Below are 17,770 nucleotides of genomic sequence, written 5' to 3' on the forward strand. Positions count from 1 at the left end.
CCTTATTTATTATAAAAAGTGCTACTCCGTATTAAATAAAGAATTTCAACAGCGCATAAATTAGTGCTATAACAAGTATAGTGCTTCATCTATTCAAAAAAAATATAGTGCTTCATAAGCGTTGCGTTTAGGGAAAAAAGTGCTACTGTATGTCTGTATTAATTGAGTAATGTGGTGTAATGCTATCAGAGTGGATTAATCCTACAATGTACCAGGTGGATTATTTTAAGGCGGTGACGATTGTAGTTCAACGGTGGAATTATTATTTTTATTATTATTGTGATCAGGTTGTTGTTTCTTCATGGTTTTAGGAGTGAAGAGAAGCAGTATGTGCTAGACTGCAAGTAGCGTCAAATAACATTATTGAACTCATCGATCTCAATGCTTCTTTTTAGGTTTTCTTATAAAACTTGGGTAGCTTTTTATAGAATTTGATAACAAAACGTAAAAATAAAAATAAAAAATAAAAAATAAAATAAAATAAAAAATTGAATAAAATAGAAAACAATAATATGCTATATAGTGCTATATTACTATGAACAAAGAGAACCACTATATAATACTTCGTATATGTTAGTCATTACTAGGGGGGACCACATGCCAATTGATGACATAGCTAAATTCTGCCGTGAAAACCTTCTTATATATCCCTTTATTGCTTCAAATTAATTATTGTGGTTTAGCTTTTGTCAAAATGATAAAATAAAATAAAATAAAAACTTAGGGATGAGCAAACCAGGTACTACGCCGAAATTTAATGAACTGGACCCGAAATTGGTTAGGACGGGCGTTAAAATTTGGAATCGCTTCAACCAGGTCATAAAACTTAAGAATTGAAATTGGAACCGCCAAGTAACGCTTCTGATTTCGGGTACCGGTTATATTTATAAATGTTAGAATTAATTAATACAAATTATAGTACTTATTCATTTTATTTTAGTGATAAAACCTATATTTTTGTATCCATTAAACTATTTTATTTATTTAAGGCTTTAATAATACTTGGTATATTTTATGTTTTAAAAAAAAAAAATTTGGTATATTTTTTTTTTATATTTTGCTAATTAGATACTTTCAACAAATATAATTTTTACGATAGATTAAGTGTAATATATGTCGAGTAACAGGGTACCCAAATTAGTTCCATTTCCAAAAATTTGAGAATTGGAATTGAAATTGAAATCGGTTGTAACTGGCCGCTTAATTTAATATGCAAGTAATCAAATTGGGTCCAATCTGGGTTTTCGAAACTTTTGCTCATGTCTAGTCGTCGATGTCGTAACACGACACTATATGCTTCTTTAGGTTTTCTTATGAAACATAGATAGCTTGATATATTCTGAGTTTCCAAAAATTTTGCTCACCCCTCCCTAGTCGTCAATGTCGTAACGCGACACTATATGCTTCTTTAGGTTTTCTTATGAAACATGGATAGCTTGATATAGACTTTGATAAACAAAAAAAAAAAAAAAAAAAAAAAAAAAAAAAAAAAAGCATAACTTGACACTATATGGATTTTTAGGTTTTCTTATAAAATTGGATATCATGATATAGAATTTGATAAGAAAAGTAGAAAACCAAAAAACAATAATAACACAGCCGTAGAAGGGGGTGTGCACTCTTGCACAGGGCACCTAATTTTTTTTTTTTTTTTCTAAAGCGGGGCACCTAATTTTTAAAGGGCATAAATTTTTAATTTTACTTTTTGTTTACTTTTTTTTTTCTTTTTACTATATATATATGAAATAGATTTATTCTACAGAAATAATCTTAGAAGTTAATTAAGGCTTAGCTATTCTCCAAGGTCCATGCACATTTTCATCTCCCTTAATCAAGCTTCCATATTAATTCCTTCAACATTTCATATTCTTCCAACAATTCTAATTAATACTCCGTATTTTCAAGATTACCAAATTTAAAAAACAAACTTGAAAGAAATGTCTATTCTCCCATTAAATATACATATTATATTTAAAAAAAAAAAAAAGGAATAAAATAAAAACTCATTGTCATATACTCGAATTGCTTTGTGAATTGCTAATTTTAGTGATTTCGATCATTTCGTGGCCAGTGCTTGCTTTGCTCATCCTTTGTTCGATTTATGGTAAGATAATTTTCTTGTTTAAAATCAGCAATGTCAACTAGTTTCTTCATTTTTTTTACTGTTCTAAATAAACTAATACATAAGTTTTTAAATTTCATGAAAAAAATAGTAAATGTGTATTTATTTGTGTGTGTTTAAAGGTTAAACTTGTTAGTGATGTGCCTATTGTAAATAATAATGTTAATGATACTAATAATGTTAATGTTGGTGTTATTGGTGATGTATTAATGTGCCTATTGCAAATAATGTGTATTACCTAATTGTAAGTAATAGATTATTGATTAAATTTTTTTTATAATTTTTAAATAATTAATGGCCTATTTTTATTTTAGAATAGGGCCCCCGATAAAATCACCACCTAGTTGTTTATATGATGTATACTAGTTTAGTACCTTTATTAAATTTTGAGATAAATTTTTAATCTATATGTCAAATTTCAAAATGTATCTCTAATACAAAATTAGTTAGGAATTGATGTACTTTTGTGACGACTTAAACATGTAGTAGGCATGTAAATGACTAATAATAATATTGGTATTTTTTTTTAGAGTTATAATCTAATTTTTTTTTGAATAAAATTATAATTCAATTATATATATGAAATATTGGTATTTATCGAAAATAAAACTCTCAACTAACCATTTTATCTTTAGATTTTATCCATATAGAATTGTAAACTAACTATTTTATCTTATGAAGTCTATTTAAATCTATCCTACGTGGTGTGACACTTGGCGAAAAGTTAAAACTCCAAGTGTTGATGCCTCGTGACCTGACTAAAAGTTTAGTTTTATATATTAGTTACTAGTTTTGTGCCCGTGCGATGCCCGGGTTATATATTGAATTTTCAGATAAAATTTTAATCTATATATCAAATTTTAAAATATATCATTGATACAAAATTAGTTAGGAATTGATGTGATTTTGTGACGATTTGCTATCTAGTAAGCATGTAATGGCTAATAATAATGTTGGTGGAAATGTTCGATTTAATACATTAAAAAAATATAAAAAATTAGCAAAAAATAAATTAAATAAAATAAATGTTCAAAACTCATTGGGTTGTAAGAACCCAATACTTTGGGCAATGGTTGAACATTTCTTGACTCATAACCTGAAGTGACTCAATCCGAGATGACTCATGACCCGACTCTAATTGACAGGTCTACATAGTAATAAAATTCTATTAGATTGTGAAGTATATTATTTTAATCGATTAGTATTTATTATAAATGGATGTTTTACGCTTTGAACTACTTCCTTCGCTCCAAAAAAATATTATGATATAAAAAATAAATTTATATGATAAATTTTGAAAATTATAATCTAATAATTTTTTGAATAAAATTATAATTCAATTTGTATATCTAAAATATTGATATTTTATCGAAAATAAAATTCTAAACTAACAATTTTATTCTAAATTGCTATCCAAATTTGATTGAAAATAGAATTATAAACTAACTTTTTTATCCTACAAATTGAATTCTATATAACTCTATCCTACGTGGCGCGACACTTGGCGAAAAGTTGAAACTCGCTGTCTCGTCGCCTGGCTAAAAGTTTAGCTTTATATATTAGTTATATGATATGATATCGTAGATTTCAAGTCTTACAGATGCCGCCCCCCAAAAAAAAAAAAACTTTACAAAGGTATTAAAGCCATAATAAATTATCTCCCAGAAATAACTAATATTGTAAATTGATGAATATGAAGATGGCTATGGGGGCAGCAAATTGTTTACGGTGGTGCATGATGTTGGTGATGGTTTTGTCAGCAAAGGGCATGCAACAAGAAGTAGATCAAAATGAATGCATGCAACTATCAAAGAATTATAGCACCCTATCATTTGACCTGCGTACAGGTATGAATTGCTACTCAAAACTTTTGACGAGACTACGAAATCAAGTTGCGGCTCCTACCATAGTTTGTGGCCTCAAATCGACTAGAGCTATCTCGTTGAAAGGTCAGGAGTATGTGTTATAAAACCTAAAGTTTAGTAACACTGAATGGATAACTCTAGCCATAGATGTCGAAAACTTATACATTTATGCTTATGAAGACAATGTTATACACGATGATGGAAAGTATAGGGTTAGTTTCTTTAGCGGTGTTCCTGAAGAGGCCATAAACAGCCTTTTCCCTGGAGCAACAAAAAGAGTCATCAAATTTGATGAGGGCTATACGTCTCTTGAGAGATTTGCGACTGTAACTAGACTAGAATTGGCTTTAGGAATCCGAAACTTGGAGGGCGCCATCAAATCTGTCTACCGTAAAAAAGAAACTGAACTTGATAAAAAAAACTGAGGCAAAATTTTTACTCGTAGTTATCCAAATGATTTCAGAGGCAACCCGTTTTAGGTTTATTGAGCAAGCTATTATGGCAGGGGATGAAATGATAGACTTCCAAAATGATTGGAAAGTTATATCAAAAAAAAATTATGAAGCTGAGGGAAGTAAACCAAAATGCGAAGAGTTTTCTCCACCCCTTCAAGTTGGTAAAGCGTTCTACGACAATGTTAATGACATAAAAGATGATTTGGGAATCATCTAGCATCAGTAAAATCAAAAAGAATTATTTCCCATGGTCTTTATACTATTATATACTCCGTATGTCATCTTGTATGGTCAAATGTACTCTTTTCCTCTAATTGGTTTAAGAGTGTTGTTTTGTGCATACAGCTATACAAGTTATATTGTCACAATAATGAATAAGGAGTACCTTTTTGTAATGTTTCTATAGTCTTCATTCTTAATTATTGTGCACTTAAAAATACATAGTCTCGGGAAAATAGGGAAAAAAAAAATGTTAAGCTTCAACATAGAATTCTTACATATAAAAGCATGAAAAACACAAATTTATTTATATTAATCTCATAAAATTTAAAATTACAACGAATGATTTCTTTTCTGATAATATAAGTTCCAACAGAGCAAGAAATTTGCCATTATCCAATGCCTGGAACCAATTGATAATGATCCGTGGCTCATTGATATAACAGAGTGGTTATGCAAGCTTATACCAGTAACTGATACTATGGATTTTCAATTTGATGGATCTCGATTTTACAATTTGTATATGTTATTAGATTAGTTTTCATCAAAATACTTCAACCTATACCCTCGAGTATATTTTTACATGTAACTACGTCCTCAGTCTAACATGTGAACCATCAAAGAGAGATTGAAGAGTCAAGATACCACTCTGCAATTGGTGAACACTCTGTTTTGCATGCTGCTTGCCGGCAGCAAAGACTCTAGTACCATTCTTTACCTGTCACGCAGGACAAAAACTAGAACTTGTACATTGACTACATTCATGTATCCACTAAGAGTTTATTTGTTGATGTTTGGTTACAAATTGAATGTAAATCAGGCAGGTTGTAAGCTAATAAGATTATTCATTAATGCCTAATGTATGCACTAATGTGTCACTCAATAGTGAGTTAGTGACCTATATTGCAGTTCAATACTTTACTGAAAAGGGCAGTAAACTATCTGAAACAGGCAATTAACCTTCCCTTTTTCAAATAGCAAGACAGAAAGCACACAAAGCAGTTTTGCATTCTCTTATATTACTACGAAAGAAAATCCAAATGCCAATAGCATAGTACAGCATACCTGCATACTAACTACTAAGTACTTAACTAACAATAGCAAACTTAATTAATAGCAAAAGCATCCATAAGCACATACGAGATTACATTAGGGGGAGCACATCAATCCCAAATTTGCTCAACATTGAAAGGAATAAAACTAGCAAGGTTGTGCACCACCTCGTTTCCTAATCGCCTCACATGACTGCATTGCAAACTTCTATACCATGGCATACAAAGTACTTAACTAGCTAAAACCTTTTAATACCAATTCGCAAAAGAGAATAAAAGTGTAGCTTTCTTTGCAGCTCATCCTTTACTGTCACCACAACACTCGAAACATTTTGGCCATTTTCATAAAACTATACACACACAACTTTGGTATTCCAATAACCAGTTTGAGCGAAAGACTATATGATTAGGCTTCAGCCTAGTCAAGTTCTGCTTCAGCATCCTCACACAGCAGCCCTGAATTCATATTATCTTCAAATGAAACCAGGCTTTCCATGTACGCAAAAACTCCTTGACATGCCATACTATACTTAAAGCCAAGTTCCTTTAGTTCTTGTGTATTAGGATCAATCAGAACTAGTTCAGAACCCTTATTTTCTAACAGGATACAATTATCCTTCCAATGACCAATTGGATTCCAAATATTTGGGAGAGGTCCCAATGTTAATTTCTTGGTCCAAGATCCTTCTTTCAATGTCCATATATCAAGGACTTTTTCAGTCTGGTGGAGAGACAAAAGAGCAAGAGAATCATCATATACTGCAAGACACTTAGAACTTGGCTCTGTATAGTCTGGAACACCCGACTCTTTAAATGAATTTGTAGCCATGTCAAAAGAAATGATCGCATGAGGGTTACAATCGTTGTCTAATCCAATCCAATAACAACAGCCATTCACATAGACATAACACTTATTTGTCTCCAAGAAATAAAATCAAGCAAGATATCCACAATATGTCCACGAATTGGTCCGTACTGAGTAGACAAGGACCGATAGAGGATGCCTGTCACTTTCTTCTTCATCATCAGAGGTAGGCCAATAAGCTCTAATAACAACCACCTTACAATCACCAGTAAAGAGGATCTAACCCAAAACCATAACCATCATCATAACCTTTCTTCCTGCAAAAAGAGATTTGGGACCCAAGACCATCTGTGCAACTGATTTCAGGTAGCGATTTAAGCATATTGATAGCCGGATTCCACAAAGCACGACGACTATAATTGTAGCAGAACACATAATATAATCCATCACAAGGACCACAAATTAGTGAGTTATTGATCGTGCTGCTGATATTGAACGGCTGATAGCCTAAAACTCGAGGACATTCACCAACCAATAACTCATAAAATTGAATTTCAGCATTGGAAAGACGATAATAAGCAAGGAGACAACCACGCCAACTATCATTGTCCTTGTTATTATAATAGTTATTGAGATGTTTGGATACGAAATTCGGACTCGAAATAATAGCATACCATGATTTGCAAACACTCTTAAACTGCAATAGATCTTTCACAGGTAGCCGTGACAATATCTCAATAATCAGAGCTTCGGGCAAATGATCTATCTTATCAATTACAATCAATCTCGACCTCTCTTTTTCATCATTGATTCTGAAAAATTACCCCCCAAAAATATATTAAGCAAATTTTGAAAACAACCATCAAGAATTAAATTAAAAGGAAGAGAAATATACCCCAAGAAAATTAAATCAGCAAATTTTTTTTAAAAAAAAAAAAAAAAAAACCATCAAAAATTAAATTAAAAGATTTGACCTTTGTTTCAAGGATTGATAAAAAGGACTGTTCAGATTTGGTCTAGGGTAACTGCAAACATAACGTTGCAGAGAGAGCCATTGCAGCCTGCGACCGAAACAAGAAAATACCAATTCAATTACGATATAAAGTAAAACTTAATTAAGTTAATTTCTGAAAATGATAAAATGATATAATGAAGTGAAAAAAATAAATTCCTAAACCCTGAAGTTCTCAATTGTTCTTGTTTGGTCCTCAGAAATTAGAAATGAGTCAATTGAGATGATTTGAAATTAGTGTAGGAAATTGGGAGTTATCTCTATTATATAAGTGAGGGAATGTAAAATGACCACAATACCCCTTTTCTTTTAATTTCAATAAAAAGGAAAGATTAATCAATACTAGCTAATAAAAAGGAAAGATTAATCAATAGCTAATAAAAAGGAAAGATTAATCAATAAGCAATTATAAAGGACATATATTAATCAATCAACAAATAAAAAGGAAATAGTAATGCATTAGAAAATAAAAAGGAAAGATAAATCAATCAAAACAATAGAAGGAAGGAACTAACAGTCCACCTTCTATTGTAGAGAGAGAAAGTAGTGTAGAGAGAGACAGCTGAGAGAAGTTGGAGCTAGCTATTTAGTGCACTTGAATGATAGGGGTGGGAAATGGGAATGTGTGCCACTTTAGGGTTAGTGCCCTAAAAAGATGGTCTCTGATTGGCGGCGCGACATGTGTCCTTTGGGGGCGCCGTTTTGCGACTTTCTCGGGTTTTGGGTCTCCTAATGTAAGGAGGCTTACTCTCTCATTCAGGTGTTTTTAGAGTTGTCACGTGTCATCTTCCTAAAGGGACACATATCTCCCTTTTTATTAGGCCACGTGTTAGTATGAGATTGGACCATGTGTTGGGGTATTTTTTTACCCAAAACAATGTTCGTTTTGTAAGGTATGATTCCATTTTAATTTCTTCATTTGAAATTCCTGATTTTTATGATTAAAATTTGTTTTTGAGCATTATCAATAAATAATTTCTGCCTCAAATTATCTTAGTGAAATATCTACATATTTAAGTTATAATTGCCATTTAAAAAAAAAAATATCCTGATTTTCTTCACTTGAGTATAAATGTTTGGGTTGTTTAAGTTTTTGGTTATCTTTATATTACAATGGCGATATTTTTACGATTTTGTAGAAGTATTCTGTTTCTTTGCATAATTTCAACTACTCCGCCTTTGCTAATGCTTGTATAATCGACACATATTGTAAAAGGTTAACTATGGAGAAGTACATTATAAAACTTGATCAACATTATAATGATATTAAAGATGATAAATATGATAAGATCTATCTCACGTATGTAACACTTTGTTCTTTTATTATATGTTGTTTATATATTGACAAATAATCAAGTTACTGAATAATACTATTAAGGTACGAGTACAATTATAATTTAATAGCAATGAATATATTTTTTTTTATTTACATTTGGAACGAGATTGAAATCCTCCCGTGGTGATAGATCTCGGTTTCCTTCTTGTTCTATGCTCATTGATAATGGTGAAACTATATATCAATTAAAACCATGATGCACTATCAAGAACATATTTTTCTAAATTCATGAAATTTTGACCTACATGACTTCATATATAGTGATTACATTAATTAATATTATATCTTGGGAACAAGTTTGCTTTTATGTAAAATCTAATATGCTATTAGAGAAACATAATAACTATTGTAGATATTTTTTACATCTAACAATATGACCAATTTGAGCAAAATTTTGATTATAGTTAGTAAATTTGTTAACTTTTAGATAGAAGAATCATTTCCGATCCCCTCACTATTATTACATACTATACCAATTTTTTCACAATAAGCCTTATGAATTTAAACTCTCTTTATATCCTCCATCCCTCAAACACAATCACCTGCTTAAACCTCTTAATATTGCCACATATATACCATTCCTAACCAAAAACCCTCTCTTTTAATATAATGAAGATAAAGATGTAAATTTAAATTAGTGATCGATAATTTTTATTATTTGACTCATTTTTTGTAATACAATTACTCCCAAACGAATGTGACTACTATTTTTTGAAAATAGAAAGTAGTGTAAAGTAGACGGTATATAAATTAAAATGAGGCCAGGACCTATAAGATTGGAAGATTGATGAAACACTAGTATTTAATTAAGATGAGTTCAAAATGTTTAATAGTACTATATTGATTTGTATATTTGAAATCATGTAGCTAGATGTAACTAACTAAAATCAAGATTTTATGCATTGACAAATATGAAGGCATCAAATTGTTTACTGTTTATCACATTATGGATGGTGGCTTTGTCTTTACATTTGGGTATTAAATTATATTCAAAAGTCTTGACAAGACTAAGAAATCAAACTGCAGGCCCCGACATGATTTGTGACATAAAATCAAAAAGAAATACTCCATTAAAAAGTAGAGAATATATATTATGTTGTGAAATAAGGAGAAATATGAGAGATTAAGAGAGAATTAATCTATCCATGTTATTCTATATGATAGGGGTATATATACATAGAATATTATAAGTAGGGTTTGTTTAGATAACAATAAACCCAAGATCTAGAATATTCTGGAAACATACAAAGAGGATAATGGATATCCACACAATATTTTCATAACACTTCCCCTTGGATGTCCATTATCGAAGATTGTGCCTCGTTAAAACCTTAATAGGAAAAACCCTATGGGATAAAAACCTAATTAAGGAAAAAGAGTACAACATTCTTCGTAATACGCTCGATATGCTGCCTCATTAAAAACCTTACCAGGAAAACCCAATGTGGGACAAAACCATGGTCAAGGGAAAAAGAGTGCAGCGCGTATTTTCTCCCCCTGATGAATACATAACTTGAGATCTTCTAGTGCCGCAACAATGTATCCAATATGTTTGCATATCTTCTCATATGTAGTAAGTAAAATATCATTAGTTGATCTTCAATTCTCTTAAACTGAAGTTGCGTCTTCAATTCTTCAAGTCTTCTCGTGAACATGTGAAGTGTTTTCATTTCACCATACATGTGTTTATCTCTAATATCATTATTTCAAATCTCGATCTGTTTAGTAGTTGATTTAAAAATTAAACTAATACGATTATGACTTCTTCTGGAAGTCGTTAATGATAGAAATTGATAATCATTATTTGATCAAACTTCATTAATAATAATTTGATGACAAAACTTGATATCATTAATGTCATTCTTCAATTTCATATGAATTAATATAACACATGTAATTATTACATTTATCATGGTTCTTCTAGACCATAATAAAATAGTTTCACACATAAGTATCCCGTTGATATTCTTTAGAATATTCATAATTGACATGATAGTTCTTTTGCAAATACAAATAGTAATTCACTAACTTTCATATGCTCAATCTTCAGGTTGAGATGTCAGTAGTCACATTGACTTATCAAGAGTTTGATAATAATTGAATTGCAATATTCAAGATATAAACTTTGCAGGGCTGAATATTTAAATACGTCGTACATAAGTTTTTCAGGAACTCTTCTTACATGATTCATAACATGCTATTCAATCAACGTCATCAATATTTTCATCACAAGTATAAGCCCATTGGAACATAAGTATTTCTTTCTAATATTCCATCAGAGTTGTAAATATGTCTTATTATACTTTGAATGAACATTGACATACACCACACTTATTATATAGATTTTAAAGCATGCAATATGAGATATAAAAATATGATAACATAATTAACAAATTATACAATGAGTAATGCATTTACAACTTCGAACATATGTAATGAATAATCCAATAACCTAAGACTCACACATGCATATGAATATAAATAAGACTCGAAATAATGCAAGACACTGTACAGTGTGGATTTTAAAAATCCATATTTCTTTGGACTTCTGGTCCATGATAAACTTTTATTATTATCATTATGTCGACATTAAAATGGACATATATTTTAGATCCCTTATTCACTAGTCCATTATATCGTGCACATGCATTATTTATCGGTTCCATCATATACCGGTATCATCATATTATTCCTCAAGATACAATTTTAATTTGCATGCTATTTTGACAATGATATCTGAATACATTTTTCATTGATACCATCATAATTTTTCTTACATCATAGGCCATCTATTATAATAATTCAGATATCTATACCACTTTTAGGGTATTTCATTCACTATGGTATTTATATACTATTACACTATTAGTGTTAACTGCACTATCTTGCCAAATATCATATCTATTAAACATATCTTTATTTTGGAACCGATCATATACAACCTACACTTCAGGTGTAGTGATTCAAGTACAATTGGCAAGATTTTATCTCAATGTATACACATAATATGACCAAAATGTATATTCAACGCTATGCAACATGAGTCATAACTGAATACAAATCAAATCATAAATGTGCAACATATCTTGATAACATATGGACGAAAGTTGGCTAGAAAACGTTTCAAATTACCATTATTTATATAGGGATTATCAGTTTAATTAATTTTTGCCAACTTACTCCAATTCTCCCCCTAAGTTGGTAAAATATCTCATATATAGGGGCATCACAATTCTTCACCAACTTAGTATACAAATTTACAATAAAATTCATTTCATGGGAGGATCATAATCAACGAAATTTATCTCTCAGAATAATTATATTAAAACAAGCTTTTATCTCTTCTAGAGAGCAATTTTAAATTATTTCTTCATTAACTCTACATTGCATAATACATATGTATTTATTATTAAATCTTTCACAATTTGTTCTCTTCAGGAGATCAATAATTCAACATCAATGGGGAGACATATGTTGTGCAGTTGAATTTCCTTCTTTTCTATTTCTTATGTGCTGACATGCATACAATAGCCCCAATCAAGAGAATTGTTATACAGATATAAACTTTCTTGTAATTTCACTAGGTGATGATCTTCGGGATCACTAGAAACATTGATAATATGATACTAGTTACTTAAAATTACCACATATAACTTGTACGTGGTGAGCTTCTGGTCACCTAATATTTGTCAACATATAAATTATTCTAGTGAACTTCTGGCCACCAATTACTTAGAAAAACTAATGTATTATCTCTTGAACTTTTCTTTTAACACAAATTATTAAAAAAATCACAATCCAAATATAGCTCAATCTCAATGTTATGTCTTGCCATTTAATTTATTTCATGTATTTAACATTGAGAGAGCGTCAGCACATTATCAAATGAAACTTCAGGTTTCCATAACGGGTAATTATTCAACCCAGATAGCCTAATTTAATTATCACATCCAATCACTTCTCTAAATTAAACTCTGGTAAGTTTTCCAACACTAGTGATCACTTTATTATTAATCTTACGTTATGCCATGAATTTGATGTGATATTTGAACATCAACATGTGTTTCTTTATATAATTGGCAAGACAATCAACAAATATTTTATCTAATAATTTACTCATACTCTGCTGGAGTTTTGACTATTATCTTGACACATGTTAATCTTGTTGAATATTTCATACTCTTCTAGAGTCTTTTATATAATCATGAAACATATAAATTTTACTAAAAGTGATTTCTTCTAGAAATGTAATGGGATTTATCATTTCCTCAAATTTGTCATTATCAATAGTTGCTCCATTCCTTTTCCGATGGTTGTTATATTTTAACTCTAATGGATTACAACACTTCAGACGTGCTTTAGGTTCATTAGTAGCCGATGTTATCCTTCTGGGACAATAATTTTTTATTAGAGCATTTATAATTAGTATATGATCAATGACATTTATATCCATCTTCAAGATGGTATCATTTCAAAATATATGATTATCATCATGTGGCCACCTCTATTAAATAAATCATTGATATAGACTAATGTATGTATAAAACTGACCATCAACATATTTCATTATTCATGTGCAAGGATTACATAAAAACAATGTAATAAACACTATCTATCTTCCCCTAATCCTTGCATATGGGGTATAAAAATAGTCCAACAATCTTTAAATCCATTCTCCTTTTTAGTAATGCATGTATCAAACAAAGCAAAGTTATTATTTTCCTCTTGCCCAATTATAAGAATCGTTATATTGAAAATTCTCAAAAGTGTGTCATGCTCAATTTCTTAAAATTCATAAAATTAATTTTTACTCAACTGAATATTATGTACTCATGCATGTTTACATTTCTTATGAACTTTTCCATTATATATGATCAATAAAATATCATGCAAATTATTTTTCACTTCTGGGAGTGAGTTAATCTAGTATCACTTATTCTCACCCAAAGTTTGGTATCTAGATTACTATTCAAAATCTTTTGTACATAAATTCATTCTTATACTATAGAAACTATTAGAAAGTTCTAAGTCAAATAAGTACCTTCATATTTCTTCAATTATTATCATTATGACCCTTCATAAATTTAAGGATGGGAATTTCAAATCCATATATATGAGTATTTCATGTTCAGTCTATATATGAGTATTTCATGTTCAGTCTACACATCATCATTCATATAATTCAACTTAATGTAGGCATAGAGTATCATATATATAATCGAATTCTATCGCACATTAATCAACATCTCAACATTGGTCCTAAATAATTGAGAATAATGTGGGAGTAACTAAAAATATGGGTTGATCCTAAATGGGTGATTCAGAATATATACAATTATACACCAAACTTGGCACTCAATTACTTTTCTACACGAAATTTCATATATAAACTAACATTATTTTGTTGTACATTGCATTATTAACATGATAACCCTATGCAAATTATGCTAAGGCCGATTGATACGAGGAAAGGTTAAGATTAGTCAAAGCTGCTATATAACTTCACACCCATACAACATAATGGAATGTAATCAAGATTGTTGTAAATTAATATCAATTATTCTCATAGAGTTTGTTTTATCCTTATCCATTGATGTGTAAATATCATGGATTTATAGTCATACATCATAAAGATACACATATTACTAGTATTAGACTATTAGGTATAATGCAAATTTCATCCCTCAATCAAACCAATAAAGATTATTAGTAATATAAGTTGTGGATGAACATATATAGTATAAGAGTAGAGAAGACTCGAATTATTCTATTAATAAGTATGTGGCCTTAAATAGGCTTACAAGAGTGTTATGAATGTATTATACTTTTGGGATCTTAGTTCCAAGAATGTGCAGTACTTGGTTGATGCAAATAATTAATGGGGTGATAGTCTGCAATATTTCGATTGTAATTATGCCTTCTCAAATCAATTTTCTTTGTATAAATTAATGATTCTTGATGTAATTACTTTTATGGCATTAGCCTTTTAATATAATTATCTTTTTCGTTGCGTATAAGGAAAATAACGAATTGTAAAGATAATTTACAAAGTCAATATTAGAGGTAAATACAAGCTATATTTATCTATTCCTAACTACTACCCAACAAACCAAGAAAATAGGAAGTCTAACCACTTTGACTGGTTAAGCAATTAGCTTTATGTTTGTCATCGTAAAATTAAACAATTGGTCAATATTAAGGATGCAAATTAGAATTGATTTCCTAGTCATTATTTTTGGGCTTGGGGTTGAACTAACATGTAGGAGTATTGCCTGATTGCCTCACATAATAAGAAGCCTTTTACTTAATCTTAACAATATAATTCTATAATATTGTTGCATAACAAATTAAATATATAGTTGACTTTATCAGTTCTTATCTCTAATAAACAAGAGGCTAACTTTATTATGTATAAAGTTATCAAATTACGTTTTTGAAGTATAAAAAAAAACAGAATCATTAAATTCTTGTACAGTAATATCAACCATAATCTAATAAAAGCTTATATAATGATTTATTATAAAAGAGTATCAATGATAACCATTAATCATTAACAATCGTATACTAAATTCCTTAATTAATAGAGGTTAAATCAAAATATATGAGAATTAACTACTCTAGTCACATATAATTAATTAATCTCAATATGTTGAGAATAAGGATCAATTAATACAGTAGAAATATTCAAGCATAATAATCATGAAATTATATGTACAACAAGCTATTTAATCAATTCAATAAAACAAAAGATTATGCATCAGTCATGGTTTGTCGGCAGCAAATTGGCATATCAAGTTATCAACAAAATTAAAGACTTACATGGTTATACCCCTATATTTATTCTGCATTAATAAAAACAAACTCATATGTAAAATATAGATTAGTCACATGATACCAATAACCACAACATTCTACAAAGATTACTGTGATGTTTTGCGATGAATTTCATACTAATTAACTGGATTTTATTAAGTACTGACCTCGGTGAGGATTGATATTTAACCCCGATGACAATCGATTATCTTATTTCTTCACTTTATCAAGCAGTAGCAATTAATCACGTCTCCAAAGATTGATCTTGTAAATTTTGCGATTGGTTAGAGAATGGTGCTGATAACGTGTTGTGAAATAAGGAGAAATATGAGAGATTAAGAGAGAATTAATCTATCCATGTTATTCTATATGATAGGGGTATATATACATAGAATATTATAAGTAGGGTTTGTTTAGATAACAATAAACCCAAGATCTAGAATATTCTGGAAACATACAAAGAGGATAATGGATATCCACACAATATTTTCATAACATATTACTAAATCATAAAATTAGTAATATGGAATGGCTAATTTTGGACAAAAATGTCACTGGCCTTTATGTTTGGGCATATCAAGATTATATGATGTATAATGGAAAATTTAGGGCAACTTTCTTTCATGATGCCCAAGAAAGCTATAAACATATGTTCACCAAATTTAAGGAGGCTATAAAGGACTTGAGAGATCTTCGCGCGTGAATCGACTGAATTTGGTTTTAAGAATTCCAAACTTAGAGCATGCAGTTATGAGTGTCTACAATAAAGTACAAAACATACTAAATAGTGGAAAACTAAGACAATGTTCTTACTATTATTGGTCAAATCCTTTCGGAGGCAGCTCGGATTAGGTTTACGAAAGATGTCAATATTGCCGAAGACAATTAGTATTACGTATTTATTGTAATAAATGATTAACAAATTATTAACAAAACGAATAACATGAAAATAAACATATACTTTTCAAAAACGTCATGTATGTTATTTTTAATTGACATCATGTTATTTTGATTTTAATTGATATTATGTTATTTTTAAACACGTTCACCATGTTATTTTCAAAAATAATATCAAAATTAATTGAGGTCAACAGGTCTTGATATTGTTTAAAAATAACATAACAAATTTTTGCCAGATGATGCAGATTAACCTTTTCAAAAATTTCTGAAATGTACTGATTATTGGAAATCTAATTTTGGTAGCATTGTTCAAATCAATGAGTTTGTGTCTAGTAATATACTGGATTATATCTACCATTGTAATCTTGAAGGATCATCGCTTCACCTGATCTAAAAGTGGGCGTCGCAAGTGTTAGTTGCTCTTGCATTTTTGAACTCCCTCGAACCAAGGATTGTACTTACCCAACTATGTTGCGATGACATCTTTTTGGATTTTTCGGGTTCAACCATCAAGATCTGAGGCTTAGCAACTGCTATACTTCTCCTGCATACTACTTCGACTGAACGTCTCTCCAAGAGTCTACGCTCGCAGTCTTTGTCCTTCGGGTTTTGCGTCTACAAACTTGTGAAACTGATTCTCGATCCCTCGAATTTCTTGCCCTTTTTTGAGTCTGTTGCTCATATCTCCTCTCATGCTGCTTTTGATTATTTCTCTCACACCCAGTTAAATTCCTTCATTCATCACTATATTCATCCCAATGATACTAAATATTATATAATCAGTCTTATGAGTCACTCATTTTTAAAACCGAAGATGATTTCCTGTCCATGCTCAATGTCGGAGCCTTTACCCTTTCTTGAGGGTTACAATGATGAGGTGATTGGGGAGAAAAGAATGAGTTTGACATTGAGTGAGGTTGGAGATAAACGTAAAGCATTAATCTTGAAGATTTGGCAGGGAAATGCAGCAAAAACATCTAATGAAATTCAGAAAATGCTTGAAGAAATGGAACAGCAAACATGGTTTTGGTCTGAGGCTGAGATTAATTTTGCGCTTGAATAATCGATCAGTTCGTTAATGCCACGGGTAGTAATTCAAACACTTGGTTATACTTGTGTTAGATAATACTTGGTTATTGTTAGGGATAAAGTCCACATGACTGATCGAGTCAATTAGTTAAGACTCTAGTG

General features: G+C 30.3%; 1 pseudogene across 1 annotated transcript; it reads right to left on the reverse strand.

The window, feature by feature from the left end:
* Window positions 1–5,734: 5,734 nt before the first annotated feature.
* LOC145590195 (putative F-box protein At3g16210) lies at window positions 5,735–17,007 on the reverse strand (annotated as a pseudogene). The gene is made up of 3 exons (XR_014101870.1): window positions 16,935–17,007; window positions 7,493–7,628; window positions 5,735–7,330 (listed from the first exon to the last, which is right to left on the reverse strand). The product of XR_014101870.1 is annotated as a putative F-box protein At3g16210 (transcript).
* Window positions 17,008–17,770: the final 763 nt, after the last annotated feature.

This window comes from Chenopodium album, chromosome 17 (genome assembly GCF_948465745.1).
Source record: "Chenopodium album chromosome 17, dcCheAlbu1.1, whole genome shotgun sequence".
Classification (NCBI taxonomy): Eukaryota; Viridiplantae; Streptophyta; class Magnoliopsida; order Caryophyllales; family Amaranthaceae; genus Chenopodium; species Chenopodium album.